The following is a 25,746-nucleotide window of genomic DNA, read 5'->3' on the forward strand; positions in this document are numbered from 1 at the left end:
TTAAACATTTATTTACCTTTACATTTTCCTCCTTCATAGTTTTATAAGCCTCTTCACACATTCCTGGAATTATTTTGGTTAATGCGCAATGTGATATTCAGGTGCTGTATTGTAAACTAGAGTAGCTCTCTTCTGTTTCAAGAAAACCCAGTGTCACATTTTACCTGTCTTTGGCAGTTATAGCATTCACAGGACTGTATTCTGTTTTGTAATAATGAGCAAATACTGAAATAAGTTCTCATCCATTCATAAGTAATTTATATATAAGACTTGAAGTTCTCCACTTACAGCTCTCATAACAAATTTTGGTGAGTGCTTTCACTATCTTGATGTAATAGCTATGGCTTCATCCAAGTATGTTTCCTTTACTGAATTAACAGAGAAACAGGAAGCCACATTGAAGGAATTAGAAAAGGAGATAATTGAATTGCAAAAACCTCGAGAGCTGATTTCCTGGATCTATGGAGTAGCTACCAACAGAAATGAATGAGATCCATGATAGACTGTAATCCCTAGGTGACATGGTAGACAAACTTTTAGACTGAGTGATGGAGTTGCCTTTAGATCAAAGAAAATGATATAAAAATAGTTAACCATGCACAAGTGGCAGGAGCAGGCATAGATGCTTGGGCAAAGTATAAGGAAGTTAAAATCTCACAATCTGTGAATGAGCAAATCGAGACTGCTGTCAGTAACCTGATGACAAAGTTCCCTCCAACAGTGGGCTAAGGAAGGAATTACTCATGATCTAGGAACAAACACAATGAAATTTTTTTTCAGTGGAGAAATAAAATAGGAGAATCAGTCAAAAACATGAAAAAACAGTTAATAGATATCGGAGGGACAGTGCAGGATCAGACTATAACACTCTGAATGTGTGTCAGCCCGTTCAAAATATTTCACCTTCTGCACATGGCGCACTGTCGGCAACAACACTACACACAACAGTAATAATAGAAAGAAAGATGCTTAAGCATAGAAATTTTCAAATTTATTCATCAGGTAAGAGACGGTATATCCTGTGCCATTCTCTTTATGGGTGTGTTGCCCCTGTCATCAACCAGGCCACAAAATATAATTTGTGTAAACAAAGGTATACATGTGACAGGCCTATATGAGTAGCTGAAATCAATAATTCATGTGAAACATACCCTGAGGTGACAAAAGTCATGGGATAGTGATATGCACATATGCAGATGGTGGTGGCATCATGTACATGTGGTATAAAAGTGCAGTGCATTGGCAGAGCCATTATTTGTACTCAGCTCCCTGATGTGAAAAGGTGTCCAACATGATTATGGCCCCATGATGAAGATTAATAGACATTGAACATGGAGTGATAATTCAAACCTGATGGCATAGGACATTCCATTTTTGAAATCATTAGGGCATTTAATATTCTGAGATCCTCAGTGCCAAGAGTGTGCTGAAAATACCAGATTTCAGGCATTACCTCTCACTGTGGACAATACAGTGGCTGACGGCCTTCATTTAATGGTGAAGAGCAGCAGCATTTGTGAAGAGGTTTATTTGCTAACAGACAATCAACACTGCATGAAATACAAAATCACAGAAATTAGTCTGGGACATATGATAAGTGTATCCGTTAGGACAGTGCTGTGAAATTTGGCATTAATCGGCTATGGTGGCAGTCGACCAATACAAGTGCCTTTGCAAAAAGCATGACATCACCTGTTCGGCTTGTGACCTTATCAGTCTAGTGGGAAATGGTTTGCTGGTCATATGAGCTCCAATTTTAGTTGGGGAGAGCTGATGGTAGATTTCATGTGTGGCACATACATCACAAGGTCATGGACCCAAGTTGTCAACAAGGCACTGTGCAAGCTGGTGGTGGTTCCATATTGGTGGTGTCTGTGTTTATTTGGAATGGGCTAGGTTTTAGTCCAGCTGAACTGATCATTGACTTGAAATCATTATGTTCAGCTACTTGGAGACCATTTGCAGATAGTCATTGACTCTAGGTCCCCAAACAACAATACAAATTTTATTTTGAAAAGGGTTTTCTTGTTAAATTGTGGTCCAATGGTGTGCAGGTAATACTACAGAGGAAGGTTTTTACTCAGAGCTTTTCTCTTTTCAAAATGGGAGGTTGTACTGATATTGCAAATAATAACTTAATAAGGCATGCTATTGGGATGAACCATTTTGGGTAGAAATATTTGAATGATCTTGAAGCAAACACTGCCTGTTGAAATTAGAGAGAAACTTATCCAGATGTTGGAATCCAATCTGGAAGAATTTGAGTGTGTATTGCGTTCCATGGGCATAATTGAAGGAGGCATTTAAGTTGCAACCGGGACACAGAGGTTATTATTCACAGAGTCCTAGTACAATCAATGGTTGTATTGGAGCACTACTACATGAACTGAATGTGGACATCCCCAACCAAATAACAAACTGAACAGTTATCAAAACCACAACAAATGAAATGGTAGTGGGAATTATTACATATTAACTGAAACAAACAAAGGTGCTATGAAATGAGATATGTCCTGGTCATGCACCTAGTAATAATATTGGAGTAACAGACATCTGCAAACACCAGTGAATTATGACTGGAGATCTCAGTCACCAGTGATTACCAAAGTCATTGATGATGTCAGTCACCCTACTGAACAATATCCTGTAAACTGTCTCTGACCATATCAAGCCCTGGAGAGCTGATCATGAGATAAGATAGGGCCTATGATAGAGCTGCAAAATTCTTTCATTATACTAATGGAACCGACATGAGGGAGGAGCTCTGCTCTGTTTGATTCAATGTAACTAGGAATAGCTGTTGTTACTACAATCTGCAATTTGGACCAGTATTGAGGATGTTCCAGCAACGATTGTTCTAAACTCAGGAGCCTTTGTCAGTGTGACTTCAAGCAGTTCTTTCAATAAAGTATCCACAAAAACAAAGTTGTGTAGCATTCCTGTACAGAACAGCAAGATTATTGCGCATGATCCAGAAATGTTAGAATGATGGAGAAGTTACTAAAACTAGAAAATGTAGCAGTACCATGAACCATTCTTGTAGCTGAAGACTTGATTGTTGATTGTATTCTGAGACTTGTGTTTATCCATGAGGATATGAAATTGACTTCTCTATAGGCAAGGCCTCCTTTCTGACTGATAGTGAAAGAGCTAAAGTTGAGCTGCTGTGGAGGGATGGTAGCCACAGATGGTAGTGCCAAGTTTTCCAGATTAAAGTCATTGTAAAGGAACATTGCAGCACAAGAGTATTTCTGAGCCTATAGAACAAATAACTTGGAAGTCACATCGCAAGTATAAAAAAAATTAGAAGAGCCAGTAAACCCAACTAGCAAGCAAATACAGCAGAAGTTAGACCTTTTGAATCAATATGGGGAGATAAGTGAACAAAAACCTGGTGTAATCCAAGGAAATACATCATCTTAATGAACTTCCACACACAGCCTTGTACAGTAGTTTCTGTCTTATCGCTCAGTCTCAGTGGTAAGCAATAGATGAAGAAAAAGGATGTTTCAAGAACTTAACAGGTTCATAAGGAAGTATTGTAACCATCAACAAACACTAAGGATTGACTATATAAAATCATTTGAAGAAATAGTGAATCTGCTGTCTTGTCAACACACTACATTACAGCAGAGCTAATGTTTTGCAGGAGGGTAAAGAATGCATGGGTGGACCAGATTCCACAGGTTCCCAATGACAGAGACTAGTGGGAAGAAAAGGTTCAGAAAGCTTTGATCAGTTCGACAGAAAAAAGTGTTCACAAGAAAGCACAATTGTGACAAGAAAGTGGTAAAAATGGTAAGGTATCGAATGGCCCAGAAAGTATTATTAAGAAGCCATCCAACTATTGAACAAAAATAATGAAAAGTGGTAGTTGTTTTTTATGGTACCTTTTGTCATTATAAGGGTTCCAAATCTTGGTGCATACCTATTAGGGCACCCAAGTAATCATCAAATTAAAGGACTTCATCCTCATCAAGATTCACTGAAATATTGTTCTTTGTGGAATTAGTGTGCATCATTTTAGGAACACAGAGTCAATTGGAATGTTTGAACTGAATATTTATGTTGGTGTAATGCCAAAATTACAATCTTTTTGCTTTGCAACATGTTTTGAATTTAGACATAAGATGTGTATTTAGTTTTGATACTGTGTGACATGTATTTGTAGGTTGTTGTGTGTAGTAGATAACTATTATCCTGCGAAAGATGCAGAAGCTCATGAATTATTCTTGAATTTTAATTAGTAATATTATGAGAATACTCAAGATCATTTTTGTTAGTAATAAGATCTGCTTACAAATGAAGCATATTATTACAAAATAATGTAAGACAAAGATTGATGGGCCGGCCGCGGTGGCCGTGCGGTTCTAGGCGCTGCAGTCCGGAACCGCGGGGCTGCTACGGTCGCAGGTTCGAATCCTGCCTCGGGCATGGATGTGCGTGATGTCCTTAGGTTAGTTAGGTTTAAGTAGTTCTAAGTTCTAGGGGACTGATGACCTAAGTCCCATAGTGCTCAGAGCCATTTGGACCATTTGAAAGATTTATGTTTATGTAGATTGAATGATTCTCACCTGCCAGTCTTAAGATCAGTATTTCCTACATTTGCATCTACATGATTACTCTTTAATTCGCAATTAAGTGCCTAGCAGAGGGTTCATCAAACCACGTTCAAGCTATTTCTCTACTGTTCCACTTTCAGACAGCACACAGGAACAATGGACATTTAACTCTTTGTTTACATGCTCTGATTTTTCTTATATTATTATGATGATCATTTCTCCCTTCCTAGGTGGGTGCCAACAAAATACCTTTACACGCTGAGGAAAAAGCTGGTGATTGAAATGTCTCGAGAAGGTCCTACCACAACAAAAAAATACCTTTGTTGTAATGATTGCCACTCTAATTCATGTACCATATGACATGGTAGTCTTTCCCTTATTTTGTGATAGTGCAAAATAAGCTGCCTGCCTTTGAACTTTATTGATGTCCTCTGTCAGTTCTATCTGTCAAAGATCCCACACTGCACACCAGTACTCCGGAAGAAGGTGGACAAGCATAGTGTAAACAGTCTGATTACTAGACTTGTTGGAGCTTGTGATGTTTGTATACTTTATTTCTTCATTGATAGTTCTCTGTATTGATGTACTGCATTGTCATAGTCGCTGAAAAATGGGGGGGGGGGGGGGGGGGGGGGGTGGAAGTTCAATACTGGCACTGTAAATGATGTAGTTGACAATTGCAGAATTGTGTTTCACAGTTCTTTACTTTCATTGTTCACATCCCCTCTCCCAGTAGTACATAATTATATGTTCGATTCACTATTGGTAAATGTTGAAAAGCCTCATTAACAGGTTGCAGGCAACATCAGCATACTGCTACAATAGTTCACTGTTGAACATGTATGAGAAGTAAAAACCTAAACATGCAGTTCACAGTTCTTGCAGAATAATACGGTACCTGTGACACTATTTTTCAAATAAATTAAACAGACATTGTCATTAATTGTTCTAACACAGGGCCTATTAGTGTTCCCCTTATTCCACTGTTAAGTTGATGCTTGTTAATCTAACAAATACGTGTTTCACATCTGAAAATTGGCCAGGGGCTGACTGACTGGGGACCAAAAATTGGTCCTTCACATATCCTCACAATAATAGGCACTGAAACTATAGACTGTTCGATGTTTAAATTACAGAAATTACAATTAAAACATAACTCACTCAATTAACTGAATACATCAAAAAGTTCCTTCTGTGTACCAGTTCCTTCTACCATAAAAGTTGGGCCAAATTATTTGTTTAAGTAATGAAATTAACGGATATAGTTATACAAACAATACTTTTGACAAACCTGGTAATTATTTTGGAATTAATTAAGGGGTGGCTTTGCTACTATGTTTTCGAATAGAGCCAAACAAATACTTTAAGAAGCCTAGAAATTCTTCTTCCAAATGTTTGTGATTAGTACAGAATTTATATTTGTTTATAAGTCAACAACACAGTCTGAGTTGCAAAAGAATTACTGATTTCAACCTATAATGATCTGTAGCAAAAGATAATAACTAGGAATGATCAAAATAAAATACGAACTTCATTACGTACACAAAACTAAGCACAAAAATAGACCTGGTGCTAAATTCCTTAAGACTGAGGGCCGACCTTTCTCCTTTATGAAAATTCATATTATGCTCATGTATATTAATGGTAATTAAGCCAGAATGAAAATAAAATGAATTTAAGGAGGCAGATGGTGGAACAAGGAAGGAAGTAAAGAAACCTCAGCTTGCTTTGTCACAAGGTGTACCAATAAATCACAGTCTTTGCTTCGCTTTCCCCACAACATTTTTTGTGTGATCATTCCAATTTAAACTACATGTAATTGTGATTCCCAAGTATTTAATTGAATTGACAGCCTTTAGATTTGTGCGATTTATCCTGTAACCAAAGTTTAGCAGACTCCTTTTACTACTTATGTGGATGACTTCACGCTTTTCACTATTTAGAGTCAGTAAATTGCTGCTTTTTTTCATCCTACACATATCTTGTTGAAATTATTTTGCAGTTGGTTTTGATCATTTGATAACTTTACAGGGTATTTAATGACAGCATCATCTGCAAAAAATCTAAGTGGTTTGCTCAGATCACCCCCTAAGTAGTTTATGTTTATCAGAAACAGCAGAGGGCATATAACACTTCCTTGGGGACTGCCAGATATTACTTCTATTTTACATGGTGACTTTCCATCAGTTACAATGATCTGTAACCTTTCTAACAGGATATCATGTATCTTGTCACACAACTGAGACAATACTCCACAGGCACGCAATTTGATTAGAAGTTGCGTGTGATAAATGGTGTCAAAACCTATATGGAAATCTGAAAACATAAACCTGTGGCTCTAATTTGAAGTATATTTTAATCATGATAATTATTGGTTTACAAGTTTAGGTTGTGTTTAAAGCTGCAGTGAGCTTGGTACAGGTGGGATTCATCATAGTGGTTGGTGTGATGTGTTCAACTCTCTTCTTCAGAGGTGCATACTTGGCTTCTGAACATTGATCTTGGGAGTGTTGCATAATATATTTTCCATTAACTAAGACTGAAATACTTGTTCCACATATCAGCTCGTTAAACTGAATTTGTGAGAATTTGATGGGGTACTGTTCAAATATTGTAGTTGTCATGATTCATGGAACTTTTATATGAGAGGTTTATCTAAATATGTGGGACAATGAACATGAAGAGAAAATATTGTTCATTTTTTGATGATAAAGTGAGCATAGAATCATGAGCACATGTGAGTAAATGGTCATGAAAAAGGGTAAACAGTCAATGTGCACAAACTGTATCAAATTACAGCTGATCACTCATGAATGCAACTGGAAAATTGGCCTGCAAGGACTATTATTGCCACTGAAGAGAAGCTAGTGCTTATAAGGACCTTGTTTTGTTTGAAGAATTTGTGGAATGTACCACAGATATTCTTTGACTGTGCTATATGGGCATTAACCATTTCACCAATTAAACTACAGTTTTAAGTGATGGTCTAATGGCAACAAAAGAAAATTTGCTATTGCATAATGATCAACATTGTAATTACACCTCTCCCAAATCCAATGAATTCAGTGCAGCTGATAACTTAAAATTAAACAGAGATTATGCTGCACTAAATATCATTTCTGAATTAATGAATTCCCTTATAGTTATTCATATCAGTAAAGTTTTCCTCATTTATATTCAACTGTCGTACATTCACATGTCCTTGGTGCTGGCATGGTGTAGTGAGCGTCCAAACACCATCATTCTACCATCCTGTTGATCAACCCTGTTTCCTGTCCATCCCACACCCTGGATGATATCAAGAAGGGCTTCAATGCCCATCACCCCAAATTTGTCACAACTTTCCCTTCAGTTTTCTTAGTGTCATAGTGATGTCATTGCATCTGATTAATATTGTTTACTTTTTTGGTAAAATTTTGATGTGGTACCTAAAAATCGACCTAAACTTTCGCAAAAATTTCAGATTAAAAAGTTTTATGTAGCCTAGATTTTAAATATTTGCAAATCAAAGCATAGTATGCAATCTGCTTTTCTAAAAAAGATGTACAGAAGGTGATACATACAGGTAACACATGAAAATTACGAGGTATGTTGCAAAGTAAGTTCTTTTGGTTATATAAAACAAACGTATACAGATACAGAAAAAATATTTATTGTGCAAAAATCTACAACTGTTAAACTACTTTTCTACATAGCTTCCAAAATTTTGTAGGCACTTGTCATAGCGTGGCACAAATTTTTGTATGCCTTCATCATAGAAGGTTGCCACCTGTGCATTCAACCATGTGGTAACATGTTCTTTAGCTCAGCATCATCATTGAAGTGTCAACCACCAAGGACAGATTTTAGGTGTAAGAAGAGATGAAAGTCACTAGAAACAAGGTCCAGGCTGTATGGTGGATGATCAAATGCGTCCTAGTGAAATTCCCATAAGAGTTGTTTGGTCACATTCACCGTGTGTGGTCGGGCATTGTTGTGGAAAAAGACACCACCTTTTAACAGTAAGCTTAGGCACTTGTTCTGTATTGTGTGGCACAATTTCTTCATGGTCTCGCAGTAAGCATGTGCATTGATTGTTTGGCCTCATGGTAAGAAATCAATCAGTAGAATGCCCTTTCTGTCCCAAAAAAAGGTGCACATGACTTTTTGAGGTGTCAAGATTTGCTTAGGCTAAACCTTCATTGGTGATGAAGTGTGCCTCCATTCCATTGCTTGCCGTTTCATTTCAGGGGTGTCCTACATATGCAAGTTTCATTCCCCATGACTATCCAAGAATGAAATCCATCACCTTCTTCATTGTAGCACGTCAAAAACTGAAGCGCACTGCCCATCCATTGTTTTTGTGTTGTTCAGTAAGAATTTTGGGTACCGAATGTGAGCAAAGTTTTCGAAATTTCAGTTTTTCAGTAACAATTTCAAGAATTAGTGATTGTGAGATTTGTGAAACTTCCATAGCAAGGGCACTAAGTGTAAACTTAGGGTTGTGCTTAGTCTTCTCTTCAATTGTCTGAACCAGTTCATCAGTAACCACAGACAGGCGTCCACTTCATTCTTCATTGTGCGCTTGATCATGTCCTTCATTGAACGGTCTGACCATTGAATCACTCATAGCATTTAGTCCATAAACCTCGCAAATTTGCTGATGATTTTGGTGTAACTTTCTTTGCATTTAGATCTGATTTCACACATGGTGTCATTTTCAGTTATGGAGTTATGGTGTCACTTTCAGTTATGGCTGACATTATAAAGAAGCACTACAAAGCACATGTCAGCAGCAGTGATCTGAAAATGGTGTACATATCTTCTCCTTGAGTCGGAGTAACTGCCATGCATGCTTGGAACTGTGATCATAGCACTGCCATGGATAGAAATAGAAGTGGAACTTAGTTTGTGGATGATCTTCATATTGTGATGACAGACATACCATGTACAATTACTACAGTATTACAAAATATTAATTTTCTTATGATTATGAAGAACTAATGATTATGTAAAATCAAAAGAATGGAAACTCCAGAATCGAATAATGAGAGTATTTCAAAAAGGATACATTGCTACACTCCATATAGTTTAGATGTTGAGTTGCAGAGAGGGACAATGAAAAAACAAAAAGAAGTACGTTTTTGGCCAAAAGACCTTTCCTGTGATGTCAACAATACATAAAAACAGACACCCACCCACCCATCCATCCACCCAACCACCCACCCACACACCCACACACACACACACACATACAAACATGATCATACTCATGAGACCACTGGCTGTGGCCGCCAAGGAGAGACTGTGAGCAACTGTATATGAGGGAGAGAGACTGCAGGGTAGGATTGGGGATGGTAAAGGACTGTTTCTGATAGCATCCAGGGATGTTGTGGGGTGAGGGCAGGGCAGCTAGGTGCAGTCAGGAGGTAGACAGATGGTGGTTTGAGACTGGGAGGGGTTTTGGCAGTGGAAAAGGGAGAGAAGTAAAAGAAAAAGAAGGAAATCACCTGTAGGTGATTGATGGAGTAGAAGGCTTTGTAGTGCTTGAGTGGGATTGGGGAAGGGGGCAGGTGGGTGAATGACAGTGCCTAATACAGGCTGATTCAAGAGGAATATGGGAGTGTAGGATATATTGCACATGGAGTAAGCCCCTGTACAGTTCAGAAAAACTGGTGTTGGTAACAAGGATCCATGTAGCATGGTCTGTGAAGCAGTCATTTAAATGAATAGTTCAAATGGCTCTGAGCACTATGGGACTTAACTTCTGAGGTCATCAGTCCCCTAGAACTTAGAACTACTTAAACCTAACTAACCTAAGGACATCACACACAGCCATGCTCGAGGCAGGCTTCGAACCTGCGACCGCAGCGGTCGCGCGGTTCCAGACTGTAGCGCCTAGAACCGCTCGGCCATGAAATTAATAGTGTTGTGGTGAGTAGTGGGCCTAACAACTGGGTGGTCCAGCTATTTCTTGGGCATAGTTCGTCAGTGGCCATTCTTGAGGACAGAAACTTGTTGGTTGTCATGCTATTAGATTGCACCACAGTGGTTGCAGCTTACCTTCTAGATAGCATGACAACCTTCACAGGTAGCAATGCTTTTGATGGGATACGTGACATTTGTGACTGTACTGGAGTAGATGGTGGTGGGAGGATATATGTGACAGGTCTTGGGTGTCAGTGATATGGACCATGAGGAAAGGGGTTGTGACCAGGGATGGAGTAGGTATGGACAGTGATGTCTGACAGGTTTGGTATATGGCTGAACATCACTGTGGGAGGGGTGGAACGTGTAGTGGGTAGGACACTGCTCACTCCAGGCCATGGTTAGAGATAGTCGGATAATGTAATTCAGTTGCTCCTCTCCTTGGTATTACTGAGTTACAAGGGGAATGTTCCTTTGTGGCTGGATGGTGGGACATTGGGAGATGGTCTGTCACTGGAGAGATAAAGTACAGAACATTTGTTTCAGTACAAATTGTGGAGGATAATTTTGGTCTATAATGCTCAGTGAGACCCTTGGTTTTTCTGAGAGGGACTGCTTGTCACTACAGATGCAACAAGTCACAGGTGGCTAGGCTGTATGCAAAGGACTTCTTGGTATGGAATAGAAAGGAGCTGCTGAAGTGGAGGTACTGCTTTTGGTTGTTAGGTTTGATATGGATGGAGTTACTGATGTAGCCATCTTTGAGGTGGAGGTCAACATAGAGGAAGGCATCTAGTTGTGTTGAGGGGAACCATGAGAAGCAACTGGAAGGATGTAGTTGAAATTGTGGAGGAAGGAGGATAGGATTTTCTCACACTTAATCCTGATTATGAAGGTCTCACCAACAAATCTGAACTAGGTGAGGAGTTGGGGATTCTGGGTGGTTAGGAAGGATTCCTCTAGACAGCTCATGGCAGGCTTGCATAGTATGCTGCCATGTGGGTGACCATTGCCATACCTTAGAATTGTTTGTGGTGAGCCCTTCATAGGTGAAGTAATTGTGGATTAGGATATAGTTGGTTGTGGTGACCAGGAAGGAGGTTGTAGGTCTGGAATCCTTTGGGCCTTGGGAAAGGTAGCATTCAATAGTGGCAAGGCCGTGGGCTTTCGGGATATTAGTGTGAATGGAGGTGGCATCAATAGTGATAAGTAGGGCATTGTGTGGTAAAGGAACAGGAACTATGGAGAGTCGGTGGAGGAAATGGTTGATGTCTTTTTATGGGAGGGAAGGTTGTGGGTGACAGGTGGAACATGTGGCTCTGTGAGAGCAGAGATTCTCTCAGTGAGCAACACAGCATCTGGCCACAGGGGATGGTTGGGTGTATAGACCTTATGAAGCATGTAGGAGGTAGGAGTGTGGGGAGTGGTGGGAATGAGGAGAGAGAGAGAGAGAGAGAGAGAGAGACTCAGGGGACAGATTCTGGGATGGGTGTAAGGATTTGAAGAGAGACCAGAGATCCTGTTGGATTTCTTGAATGGGCTTACAGTGCCAGGGTTTGTAGGTGGATAAATCTGACAGCTGGCAGAGTCCTTTCACCACATAATCCTTGCAGTTCTAAAGGCCTTGTTGCTCAGAAGCTTACTTCTTTAGCCGTCTTTTTGTTGTACCTATCTCGATTCAACATCTGCTCTATACAGTCAGTAGCAATATATCCTTTACAAAATACTGTCATTATGATTATGCAAATACTTTATTAAGAACAAGATTGATCCAACTTTGCTGACAGTTCTCCATAGTTTCCCATTTGGGCTAATGCCCAAATGGGGAAGCTTACAGGAAAGCTAATCCAAAGTAGCACAGGTTGCTTGGTTGCTAATGAGTAGAAAAAAATGTGCTAGTTGCCTAACCTCTGTCAATCTTGGGACCTTTTAGGTAGCATTTCTGTACCGTGTAATTAATTACCTGCCCAAGTGATCTTAACCAATCAGCAATTTACATTGAACAAAATAACATGAAGCCATAACCTTCATATAATTTTAATTTATTGTCAATGTACATGAACAAACAATTTCATACTGAAATTAATGCACACAATTATCTTGTCTCAAGTTCAATTTTATCAAGTGGCTGACTTTAGATGAATTAACAGAGTGATGATTCTTCTGTAAAAACCTGGAATCCTCATGGAATTACACTATGTGATCAAAAGTATCTGGACATCTGGCTGAAAATTACTTACAAGTTCATGGCACCCTCCATCGGTAATGCTGAAATTCATTATGGTGTAGGCACATCCTTATCCTTGATGACAGGTTCCACTCTCGCAGGCATACATTCATTAGGTGCTGGAAGGTTTCTTGGGGAATGGCAACCCATTCTTCACAGAGTGCTGCACTGAGGAGAGGTATCGATGTTGGTTGGTGATGCCTAGCATGGAGTTGGCATTCCAAACCATCTCAAAGGTGTTCTATAGGTTTCAGGTCAGGACTTTGTGCAGGTCAGTCCATTATAGGGATGTTATTGTCATGTAACCACTCTGCCACAGGCCGTGCATTATGAACAGGTACTCGATCATGTTGAAAGATGCAATGGCCAACCCCAAATTGTTCTTCAACAGTGGGAAGCGAGAAGGTGCTTATAACATCAATGTAGGTATGTGCTGTGATAGTGCCACACTAAACAACAAAGGGAGTAAACACCCTCCACAAAAAACATGACCACACTATAACACCACCGCTTCCTTATTTTACTGTTGGCACTACACACACTGTCAGGCGACGTTCACCAGGCATCGCCATACCCACACCCTGCATCGGATCACAACATTGTGTACTGTGATTCTTCACTCCACACAATTTTTTTCCACTGTTTAATTTTCCAATGTTTACACCAACAAGTGAGGTGTCATTTGGTTTTTACCAGCGTGATGTGTGGATTATGAGCAGCCACTCAACCACGATATCCAAGTTTTCTCACCTCCCACCTAACTATTATAGTATTTGCAGTGGATCTAGATGCAGTTTGGAATTCCTGTGTGATGGTCTGGATAGATGTCTGCCTATTACAGATTACAAGCCTCTTCAGCTGTCGGCGGTCTCTGTCAGTCAACAGATGAGGTTGGCCTGTACACTTTTGTGCTGTATGTGTCCCTTCACGTTTTCACTTCACTATCACATCAGAAACAGTGGGTGTAGGGATGTTTGGGAGTGTGGAAATCTCGCGTACAGACACCCAATCACCTGATCACGTTCGAAGTCTGTGAGTTTCGTGGAGCACCCCATTCTGCTCTCTCACGAGGTCTAATGACTACTGAGGTCGCTGATATGGAGTACCTGGCAGTAAATGGCAGCACAAAGCACCTAATGTGAAAAACGTATGTTTTCAGTGGTGTCCGGATACTTTAGATCACATAGTGTAAATTTTACATTGGAAAAATCTGGAAAATCTCAGGGATCTCATAAAATCTCAGGGAATTGTGAATTTTTAACACATAATTAAAACTGAATTTTATTGAGTTTTGTAAATCACAAATTTTCGAATAACTTTTCAAAATGTATTCATTAAATGAATATTATCCCATCCAAATTATTGACACCTCAAAATTCCTATTAAACTATTGCTTGTGGCTGGCATATAGCTCAGCTCAGAGGAAAGAAAAGTAATTATTGTCATTTGTTGGCCCAACCACCACCACTACCACTTGCCCCTGTTCACCAATAATTTCTATTAAATTTGTCAGGAGTTTCTGGACACAATCTTGCTCATTGCACCTGGAATTCTCTGGGATGTTTTTTTGCATGTTTGAATAGCCACCATGATGAACAATTACATGAATTTTATGTTTATGGACATAAAAAAACTTTAGAGCAGATATTCTGCCCATTTCTCTAATGTTATGTAACTTCAGTTGCATTTTGATGGGATGTATGCAGAACAGTAAACAATTTTACCCTAGCAGTTATTAACAAGGAACGGTAGCAGAAATATTAATGCCGTAACCCTCCAGCCGTGAGAGACATGATGTGTGCAGTCATCTCTTTCCAGACCATTTTCCAGGGCCTGTTATTATTGAGTCAAATGTAATTTCTACTCTGTCTGCACACTAGAACTTTTTTTTTTTTTTTTTTTTTTTTTTTTAACATCTGGGACATTGGGGATCACCATCTTCGTATCTGTAATAGTCAGAGTCATATTTTTTATGATATCTAGTCTCATCCATATACTTACCCACATACCACAAGTGGCATCAATGTTGTATCTGTATTACTGGGCTTGTGTATGAAACCTTCTATTAAGAAATGAGCTGCTCAGAAAATTTGTCAGTAAGGTTATTCAGCTTTTACAATATTGCATGAACTTTTCACATTTCCTTTATTATTTATCTTAAATTTCAATTAAAAGTGAACTCTATAGTAAGTTTTTTGTTTTCTTATTACATTCCTATAATACTAAACTTGGAACTAGTCTAATTATTGAAAACAGAGAAATTTTCCTTGGAAAAATCAGAAAATCACTCACTGTTGGAGGGTTAAGGTTCTGCTCTTCTAGGGGAATGGACATTGTGGTATAACATTTTATGTTTTGTCAATTATGCACATACTATGTGCCAGAAATCGTAGTTCACATCCCCTGCCTGCAAGCATACAGTGTGCTTAGAGTTCTGAGATCTGTAGCCATTCTTTAATGGCGTGGCTCTGGGGATGAAGAAAAGAATTTGCTCTCAATTGTCTTGTGAGACAGACAAAAAAGTGATTTCTTTTTTCGTAATATTACATGAAAGGAGTTGTAACCATACTAAACTGCCCAGATTGTGAATGCTACTAATATTATTAACAATAGCAGTAGGCAAGGGAATAGGATTATTGCGTTTCCTCAAAAATAAAACTCAAGGTGAGATAGTTATTTTGATGACTTCTTATTATCATTATCTTGACTAATTTTCATAAGTACGTGCAGCTTGTCGGTTGAAGGGATCACTGGACAGGGGATCAGCAACAAGAACCTGAACTTTGGATTGAGCTGTGTTTGGGGAAATTTTCATTTTGATTCTTAAAATACAGCAGGATGGTTGCTGGTCATTAGCCAATGCTCATGCTAAGTCTTGGACAAGTCTTCTTTGGTTTTCTTACTTTTCTTTCTGCTCTGGCCACCTTTGTCATGCTTTCAGTAGCTTTGACACACTGCCAGTCCAAATGTAGAAGCCCATTTTTTATATTGTCTCCAGTTATGATGCTTAGTCTGCTCATGCTTTTTAATCTGCTTATTATTCCATCATTAAAATATATTATGGTACCCATCACAATAATCTGAAAGGCTGACATGCCAAAAAATGTTGTTTTTGGCAAGCACTCCGATACGCAATAAATTGAAAAATGTTTGTGGATTCTGCATTTTTCCATGTAAACATTTTTACAGAAGTTTAGAAACACACAGATCTCTTTATAATGGATTTAGTTCTACCATAACAGTTTTTGGCATTGGTTGTGCATGTGTATTGTTTTTGTCATTTTGTTTCACATCTATCATACTGGCACCATGAAGTATTAGAACTAACCTCACTTCACTGTGACATAACAATTACTTTAGTTTTAATACAGTTTTCAGCTTCACATATGTGTAGTTTATCACACAATTTATGATTGCAATTAAACTAGTTTTTGACATTTTATGATGCAAAATTCTTGAACTGCACCCAAAACAGTAACAACAACTACTTTACAACTAAATACATGCAAAAAGTTTCAGTAAAATGAAATAAACTACTTATATTGACAGAAGAATTAGTTGCAATAAATCCCTGACCACAATCAAATGTTGTTGGCAAAATTAAATAATGAAACAAATACTAACAAAGAGATAGAGGGGCTGGCCAGTACTTACCTCAGCTCAGTACAGCCGATAGATACACAAAACAGAACAGAAAATTTATGTTCCTAGCTTTCAGATCTTTGTTTCTTCGTCAGGGAGGAGAGAGGGGAAAGAAAGGGAAGAAGGGAAAGTGGATTCAGTTACTCACAACCCAGGTTATGAAGCAACAGGGAAAGGTAAACAGGGAGGGTAGCATGATGGAGGCATGGTTGTCAGAGGGAAGCCAAAGACATTCTCAATATCTTTATGTGAGATTTTCCATTAATCATTTAAATTAAATAATGAGACATTTTAGGCAAGGTTCTGTATTTTTCATTTCAGAATAGCACTTGCAACCTATATCCTCAATTATTTATTGGATGTATTCCAGTCTCTATTTTCTTCTACAGCTTTTACCCTCGATAGCTCCCTCTGCTACCATGGAAGTTACTCCCTGACAATTTAATGTATGTCCTATCTTCCTGTCCCTACTTCTTTTCAGTGAGTCTTTTCCATATGTCCCATTCCTCACTAATTCTGCAGAGAACCTCACCAGTTGTTTCCTCATCAGTCTACCTAATTCTTCTGTAGCAGCACATCTCTAATGTTTCAGTCCACTTCTGTTCTGATTTTCCTACATTCCATGTTTTACTACAGTACAGTGTTGTGCTCCAACATCCTCAGATATTTCTTCCTCGAATTAAGGCCTATGTTTGATACTAGCAGACTTCTTCTGGTGTCCTAGGCACATAGAAAACGTTCGCCCCATCTGCTTTAAAGAGGCATTTAAACACAAAATTGATGAGGTTATGCACATACCAAGTGCATATTTCAAGAATCTGGAAGAATCACATAATTTTATTAAATAAAACACTGAATTTCCAATTTTTTAAGCCTAATTTTGTCTTGTACGGCATTGGCATTCAAGGCATACAAATTTGTTCAGATGCAGGCTCTTTACAGCAGTACACCACTTTTCTAATCCCAGTCTTCTCCAGACATAACTACAGCACCACCTCAGCTTGAAAGCAGATTTCCACGGCCATCGTATCCAATCCTGCTACTGCTGAGTCCTCCAAAAAACAACTTAGGAATACACTTGTCGTTACTCAGTATTACCATGGTCCTGAAAGTGTTTATCAGCTACTTTGACAAGGCTATGACTTCTTAAAATCATGCTCTGAAATGAGGTCCACTCTGTCCAACATTTTGTCCACCACACCTAGAATAGCTTCTCATCTCCCTCCCAGTTTCCGCATTATCCTTGGCAGATCTCATGCTTGCATTTCCCTACCCTTTGGCTCCTACCCTTGTGACTGTCCCCACTGTAGGACTACCATCACCTATACCAGCTTTGTAGATGACAAAAGGGAGAGCCACCTATCAAATGACCCATCTCCTGTACCAGCTATTACATAAATACTGTTCAGCACTTTACTACCACAAAGTTATCAGTTTGGGTGAATTTTTGTAGGCAGAGAGTATATACTGCCAACACAGTATCCTGTTGCAGAACTTGCTCTATAACATGACAGTCTTGACCTCGGTTACTGTTTCACCATGTGTGTCATCTTGATTGTTCCCCCAGACACAAGTTTATCAGGGCCCTGGAGGCAGGAACTGGCAGTACATCATGTCCTTGGTTCTCACTGCCATCCTAGCATTCAATTTTGTTAATTTTTTGGTTTCAGCATTCATTGGTTCACTCTCTTTTTGTTTTCTATATCTTTGTTTTCTGACTTTGTCTATTCCCCCCAAAGCCCCCAACCCATCTCCCCTCCCCCCCCTCCTCCTCCTCCCGTCTACCACATACTTATCTTTCTACACTTATTAACGTGTGCACCATGTTGTGTCAGTAATGTCTGTATTGCATATTGCCCTATCTTCCACCTTTAAGTGCTCAGAGTTTCAAATCTTGACCATTGCAATCCTCAGAAATCTCTCTTTCCTTCTTATTCTATCCAGAAAGTCTCCCTTGACCCAGGGTTCCTCTTCCCAACTCTCCCCATTTTCTAAACGTCACCTGTCCTTTCCCTTCGTATCTCTTCCTTTCCCTTTAACCCTTCCCACCAAAAGTAGGATGCACTGGCTCTGACAGCTTCAAAATTTCTGTACTTTATGACTGGTCTCCTGCCACCACTTGGTTAGTAGATTTTTAAGCATCCAATAAAATTATATTTTCATAAATTGATTATTTCCACTGTCTTTTTATTTAAGTAACTTGCAGCTGGAGTGCAGCCAACATTTTACCCAGCACATAACATAAGCTCATGAAGATTCTAATATTATTAAAGAAGCAGACAAATTTCAGAGCAAAAATATCAACACCATAAATAACAAATATAGTTAAATCCAGTTCTTTTAAAATGCATAAGCTAAAATTCTAATGTAGTTGAGATTTGAATTTACATGTTCCCTGAATATACTTATGACCATTTCCGGGTGATCATGTGCATTATAACTTCTAACATTTTTTAATATAGAATAAACCCTTCTGTACCCAAGCACTATTTGTTTCTTTTTATCTGTCTGCAGTTCTTTGTGTCCATGCCATTGTAGCTCAGTAAATTTATGATCTTCGTGTTATTCTTTCCCTTCTCTCTTTTAAGGTATTTTATTTTTGTTGTAACAGTGATTGACATTCCAGGCAGCTACCAATTGTTCTGACATTACAGCTCCTGGTTTCAAGTTTTCACTCCCCCCCACCAAGTTCCAAGTGGGAGACTATCTACCTTTGGATATTTATTTAACATAAGGGTAATCCATATTTTGAACATAAAATGGGCACTGCATTATGCAGGGAAAATAAATTAATGTTGGTATTCCATTATCTTGCACAATTGTGGAGACCATCCTTAAAATGAAATGTATTCCAGGTCAGACACTGATTTGCCTGTTGGTCCGTGGGAATGCCAGAAGCTTCAACGTGGTAAGGAAGCAAGAAGATACAAAACTACTAAGGCTCAATCCAGATACAGTGGGAATCAGTTAAATGAAATGGAAAGATAACCAAAATTTCTGGTCAGTATAGTGTACTATTGAGAGCAGCAGAATACAGTACAACAGAAGTAGGATTTATTATGAATAGGAAGATAGGACAGAATGTGAGTTATTGCGAATGGTTCAGTGATACGGCAGTTGTAGTGTTTCTTCATGGGAAAAAAATATTCTTTCTTGATTCTTCATGTAATATTGTGGTAGCCAGGTTAACATGTGCACTCTCATAGTTGAAAAAGTATTGTATTGTAGTTATCAGTAGAGAGATGTATGAGTTTGAATGGAGTATATGTGGTATAGGCAACTCAGCAAAAATTCAACAGTACATAGACTTTTTATGATTATGGAGATATACAGTTGTATTTTCTCTGGCATAGCACTTTTTCAGTAGTTAATGGCATGTACATCTCTTTCAGATTGCATATTTTCAACATATTACATCCATAAACAGTAATTTTAGAGCACTCTTTAGTGCCACAATTAGAATTCACATTTCAAACAACATCAGTCATTTTATTTCCTATGGCATTAAAAAAGTAATATATGCAAGAAATATGTATCACTTGCATTTATTCTGTTTTGTTATCTCCATTAACATAGCATTCAGTGAGTTATATAAGTCATGAACTGATTATAGCAAGTTAACATACATTTCTCTTATTTACTATGTTCATTACAGTATGCTACTCCCAGTATCCTTTACTCTGGAGCCATACTCATGTTTTTTCATTTGGAAAGCACTCATTAGTGGTAAGTGTCATCATCAAATATGTATCAATTTTAACATGTAGGTATTGGCTTTGTGGGTCTCAGTGACAGTTCCATATCCTCAATCACATGTGTTATGTCAGTGTACTCGAGTGTAGTTGAGGGCGTGTTTGTGTAGTACTAGAGTCTTTGTTTGTGAAAGTTCTTCTTCTGTCTTCATTTTCAGAAATCTCCTTTCTTGATTCTTCATGTAATTTCAGGTACTGGTATTTTTAATTTTGTATTGTGGAAAAATTGTGTAAGAAAATTCTGTCATACGAATCCCTTGTGTTCTTCTGTAAGTGTGCAGTTGAGATATTTTAAATGTGTTTGGTGAATAGTACTGATGTTATATTTCAGTGACATATTTCTTCATGTATGGTTCTTTTCTTTTTTGTTCTTCATGTCATTTGACTGAGTAGTGTGTAAAATAACTGTCATCGTGTTCAGTTATAGAGTGATTCTAAAGCTGTGTCCTGATTTGCGTATGTGAGTGTGTTTGTTGCATAGGATATGAATTGTTTTGTAGGGACATCTTTCTTCATGAGCAAAAATCTTCTTCCTTCATTCTTCATGTAATGTTAACGTAAGTTTTTTGACATGTGCACTGTCACTGGTGAAATGTATTGTAGTTATCAGTGTGGTGTAGATTATTCAGCCATTTTTGCACAGTACGTAGTGTTCTTAATGTACCTGGAGAAGTACAGCTACATTCTCTCTGTCAGTGGATTTTCTCAGTAGTTAACAGTATGCGCATCTATTTCAGACAACATAGATTCGATATATTATTTCCTTAAAGAGATTTTCAGGTGCACTTGTATAGTTACATAATTAGAATTCACGTTTCTTCCTCAGGTTACCTTCCATTCCCAAGTGGATGCGCTCCACACACTTGCTGCAGTCTGTAATTTATAATTCTAATTTTAGCTTTATTAGCTCTATTTCCCATTTTCATTCATACAGAATTATGTATCATTTACATTAATTCCATTTTGATATCACGGTGTCCGATACATTAATCCGTCGATGAACTTATCATGTAGTGACCTATATTAGTGATGTATTGTTACTAATAAATCTACATACATTTCAGTTCCTTACTTTATTCGTCTCACTATGGTATTACATGTGTCAATTATTATGGAGTTGTATTCATGTTCATTCATTTGTAGAACACTCAGTGGTAGGTGTCATCACCATTTCAACATGTAGCTAATGGCTTTGTAGGTCTAAGCGACTGTCGCATATCCTCTATTGCATGTGTTATGTCGGTGTACTCAAGTGCAGTTGGAAGCATGTTTGTGTTGTATAGAGTCTTTGTTTGTGAAAGTTCATTATCCATGTTCATATTTGTAAATCTAGTTTCTTCATTGTTCATGTAATAACATTTACTTGTGTTTTTAGTTTTGTATTGTGTAAATAATGTGTAAGAGAGTTCTGTCGTATAAATCCATTGTGTTGTTGGGTCTGTGGTCGGATAGTATTGATGTTGTATTTCAGTGACATATTTCTTCGTGAACGTTTCTCTTCTCTCTTGATTCTTCATGTCATTTGACTGAGTAGTGTTTAAAATGATTGTCATTGAGTTTACAGCTTCAGTTGTAGAGTGATTCTAAAGCTGTGCCATGATTTGTGTGTGTGAGTGGGATAGTTGTGTACTGAATATATTGTTTTGTAGAGACATAATTCTTCATGAGACAAAATCTTCTTTCTGTATTCTTCATATAGTGTTAATGTAAGTGGTTTAAGATGTACTCTGCCACTGTTGAAAAGTTGTTGATTGCAGTTGTCTGTAGAGAGATATACGAGTATGTATGGAGTATATTTGGAGTAGATTATTCAGCTATTTGTACACATTACATAGAGTTCTTTATGTATCTGCAGATATATATTGTATTTTCTCTGTTATTGGACTTTCTCAGTAGTTAGCAGGATGCACATTTGATTCTGACAAGATGATTCAATATATATTTTCCACAAGGGGCATTTTCTGGTGCACTTGTATAGTGACATAATTATAATTCACAGTTTTAGGTTCATTAGCCCTTTTTCCCCATTTTCATTCTTAAACTAATATATGTCAGAATTGTATACGATATACGTTGATTCCATTTCAGTGCCTCAGTGTACAGTACTTTAATGCATCCATGAACTTAGCATGTAGTGAGCGATATTAGTCATGTTTTATTAATAATGACTTTTCATCTATTCCAGTTATTTACTTTATTCATCACAGTAGACAGTTGCATGTATCGATTACTGTCAAGCTGCACTCATGTTCGTTCATTTAGAAAACACTCAGTGGTTGGTGTCATCACCTAATATGTATCAATTTTAAGATGTAGCTGATGGCATTGTAGGTCTTAGTGACCGTCCCATATCCTCCGTTGCATGTGTTATGCCAGTGTACTTGGAAGTTTGCTTGTTTTGTATAGAGTTTTTATTTGTGAAAGTTCACCGACTCTCTTCTTGTTTGGAATCTTCTTTCTTGATTCTTCATGTAATTTCATTTACTGTCGTTTTTAGTTTCGTATTGTGTAAATACTGTGTAAAAGAGTTCTGTCGTATAAATCCGTTGTGTTGTTGTGTCTGTGACCAGTTGAGATATTTGAAATGTGTTTGTTGAATAGTATTTACCTTGTTTTTTGGAGACATCTTTCTTCATGTATGGTTCTCTTCTATCTTGATTCTTCATGTCATTTGACTGAGTAGTGTGTCAAATGACTGTCATTGAGTTTATAGTTTCAGTTGTAGATTGATTCTGAAGCCGTATCCTCATTTGCTTGTGTGAGTGTGTTAGCTGTATACAATATATGGTGTTTTGTAGATACATATTTCTTCATAAGACAAAATAGTCTTTTGGCATTCTTCATGTAATATTAATGTAAGTGGTTTAATATGTGCACTGTGACTGTTGAAAAGGTGTGGCATTGCAGTTATCTGTAGAGAAAAATACGAGTGTGTATGGAGGATATGTGGTATAGATTATTCAGCCATTTTTACACAGTACATAGAGCTCTTTATGTATCTGTACATATAGAGGTGGATTTAGTCTGTCATTGGACTTTGTCAGTAGTTAGCAGGATTCACATTTGTTTCTGGCAACATGGTATCAGTGTATTATTTCCACATCATATAAGTACACACAGATGAAATTATAAGACAGGATGTAATATGGAATCTCAGTCTCTGTAAATGTGGGAAATAATTTTAAAAGCAAATTAAATAACTAATTAAAAATTAATACTACAATGGCTCACTCGAATGCTTGAAAGCATACAAACCACCAAATACCTTCAAGTCTTCTACTAACATTAGGGTCAAGCCATGGTACAAAGCATTTGCATGTGAATCAGCAATGGACTGACAATCTAAGTATTCAGATATTTTGTGCAATATATGAAACATTTTAAGGAGTAAAAAATCAGTAAATACAGGTTATTCACATATTTACTCATGACACAACCGTACTAGCATCTTGACATAGAACAGAGTTAAAAAAATAACAATTGTTTCTTAAAAGGTCAAATTCCATAGACAGGCAATGATTCACACAAAGTAGCTTTACTACGAATTGTCCATAGTGCAATAATTTAGCTGGAGACGCTTCATAAAACAGAATTCATCAGACAATAAAATAGTATAAGTCAAAACAGACTGAAGGTCTTCATAATTTGTCAACTTTTTAAGTTCAAAGAATGATTGAATGTATATAACCTCAATGTAGACTCGACATCTTCCTGGTGTTTGTGGTTTTGCTGAAATGTGCAAAAGTGATTGAATTTACATAAAACAATGTAAGACATGAGGTCTTCTTGCAATGATAGTCGAAGAAACATCAAAAGTGTAAGGAATTTATATAAATCAAAGTAGACTTGAAGTCTTATTGTGCTGGTAGTTGCGGAAAATGTCCAACATATAAGGAATTTATATAAACCAAAGTAGACTTGAAGTCTTCTTGTGCTGGATGGCCTCAGTATTTTCAGAGAAAATGAGTGGATACAAACTCAAAGTAGACTCGTGGTCATCTGGTAGAGTTGCATTATGGAAATACAGTGAAACCTCTTTATAACATTCTTCCATATAACGTTTTCCTCTATGTTACGTCCGTTTTTTCCGGTCCCGACTAAAAGCCCATATAAACAATGTTAAATCTTCCTCTTTACTGCGTTTCCTCTATATTACAATTTCCTCCATGTAACACTAATATTTTTGGAACCCTGGTCAATTATTTACCTCTTTATAACGTTTAAGTGACTGGATCTAGACGCGTCGTTTTCTGTTCTGTGGATTCACAGTTGGCACCGGCTCGGAAAGCCCACACTCAGAGTGTTTCATTTGTCAGCGGCAGAACCCGGTCATGTGATATGTGACGCACATTCTGCTTACAATCTTTTTGGCGCCATTTCAGTTTCTCGGAGAATTTGATGCCAAAATGGGGAGTGCTGCAAGAAAAGTGCTGCTGTTTGTGGACAGATGTGCGGCACATCCACCACATGTATCGTTTCTGAGAAACGTGAAAGTATTTTACAGGCAATGAATTTAATTATGTACTCGTGGAGGGGAGTCAGTGCTGAAACTATTAAAAACTGTTTAAAAAAGTGGGATTCTGTCAGAATCAGATGGCAGCTCCTGTGGAAGATGTTGCAAGTGATTTGCAAGAGTTTTAGGAATTAATAGGCAGTGATTCTGTCACTTTTGAGGACTTTGTGGCTGTGGATGACAATGTGGCAACCACAGGAGTACAAAGTATTGAGGAGCTGACTGCAGAGAGAAGCTTGGAGAATAGTAGTATAGTGAAAGTGACAGTGAAAAGGAAGATGACCCTGTGCCCTCATATACTAAGGCAGCTGAAGGCTTTGAAACATTTAGGAGATATATGATGACCCATAGACTTGAGGACAGAACAGTAGTTCAACTTGCTCATTTGGAGCAAGAAAAGATTGCCATAGTGTCTAGGAGAAATAGAAAACAAACATGCGTGCTTGAATATTGGTTGCATAGGTTCCTAGAGTTTGTGCAAATTTAAGTTCCATTTCATTATTTAATTATTAAAGTAATTTTTTTGTAACTAATTCTTTTGTAATCTGTACCATTTACTGTGTTTTCATGTAGTATGTTCAGTATATCATAAACAAAATTTGGCTCATATTCTACAATTGGGTCAACTGAAGAACGGGATGCCACCTGTCGGCGTTGGACAATGATGTCATATCTTAAGAATCTATTATAACTTTTTACAGTACAAACTGATCCATTTCCTTTCACCCATCCACCTACTGTTTTAATCACAAAAAACTAATCATATGCTACATTGATCATTTGCAATGAATATCATATTACAGTGTTGCGAAAATTTAAAATGTAATCTATGCCTTGAAAAACGTTATATAGAGGTTTCACTGTATTAAATTATACAATCTCAATGTAGACTTGGTGTTTGTTTGACTCCGCGCAGCTACAGTCGAGTGCACTTGCATAATATCTGCGCTGGAGGGATGTGATCAGCTGACGGCTCTGGTCAATGACAGCAGGCCGCCCCCCACCATGGAAGCAGCAGGCATGACATTGGATGGCTGGATCTTCAGCGTTAGTGCGCAGGCGCAGTTCCAATTTGCTGCCAACTGTTGCCCAGTACTCCACGGGATCATGGAACAAAATTTTTACATGGCATCAATGCTTAAT

This window comes from Schistocerca cancellata, chromosome 1 (genome assembly GCF_023864275.1).
Source record: "Schistocerca cancellata isolate TAMUIC-IGC-003103 chromosome 1, iqSchCanc2.1, whole genome shotgun sequence".
In the NCBI taxonomy this organism is placed as follows: Eukaryota; Metazoa; Arthropoda; class Insecta; order Orthoptera; family Acrididae; genus Schistocerca; species Schistocerca cancellata.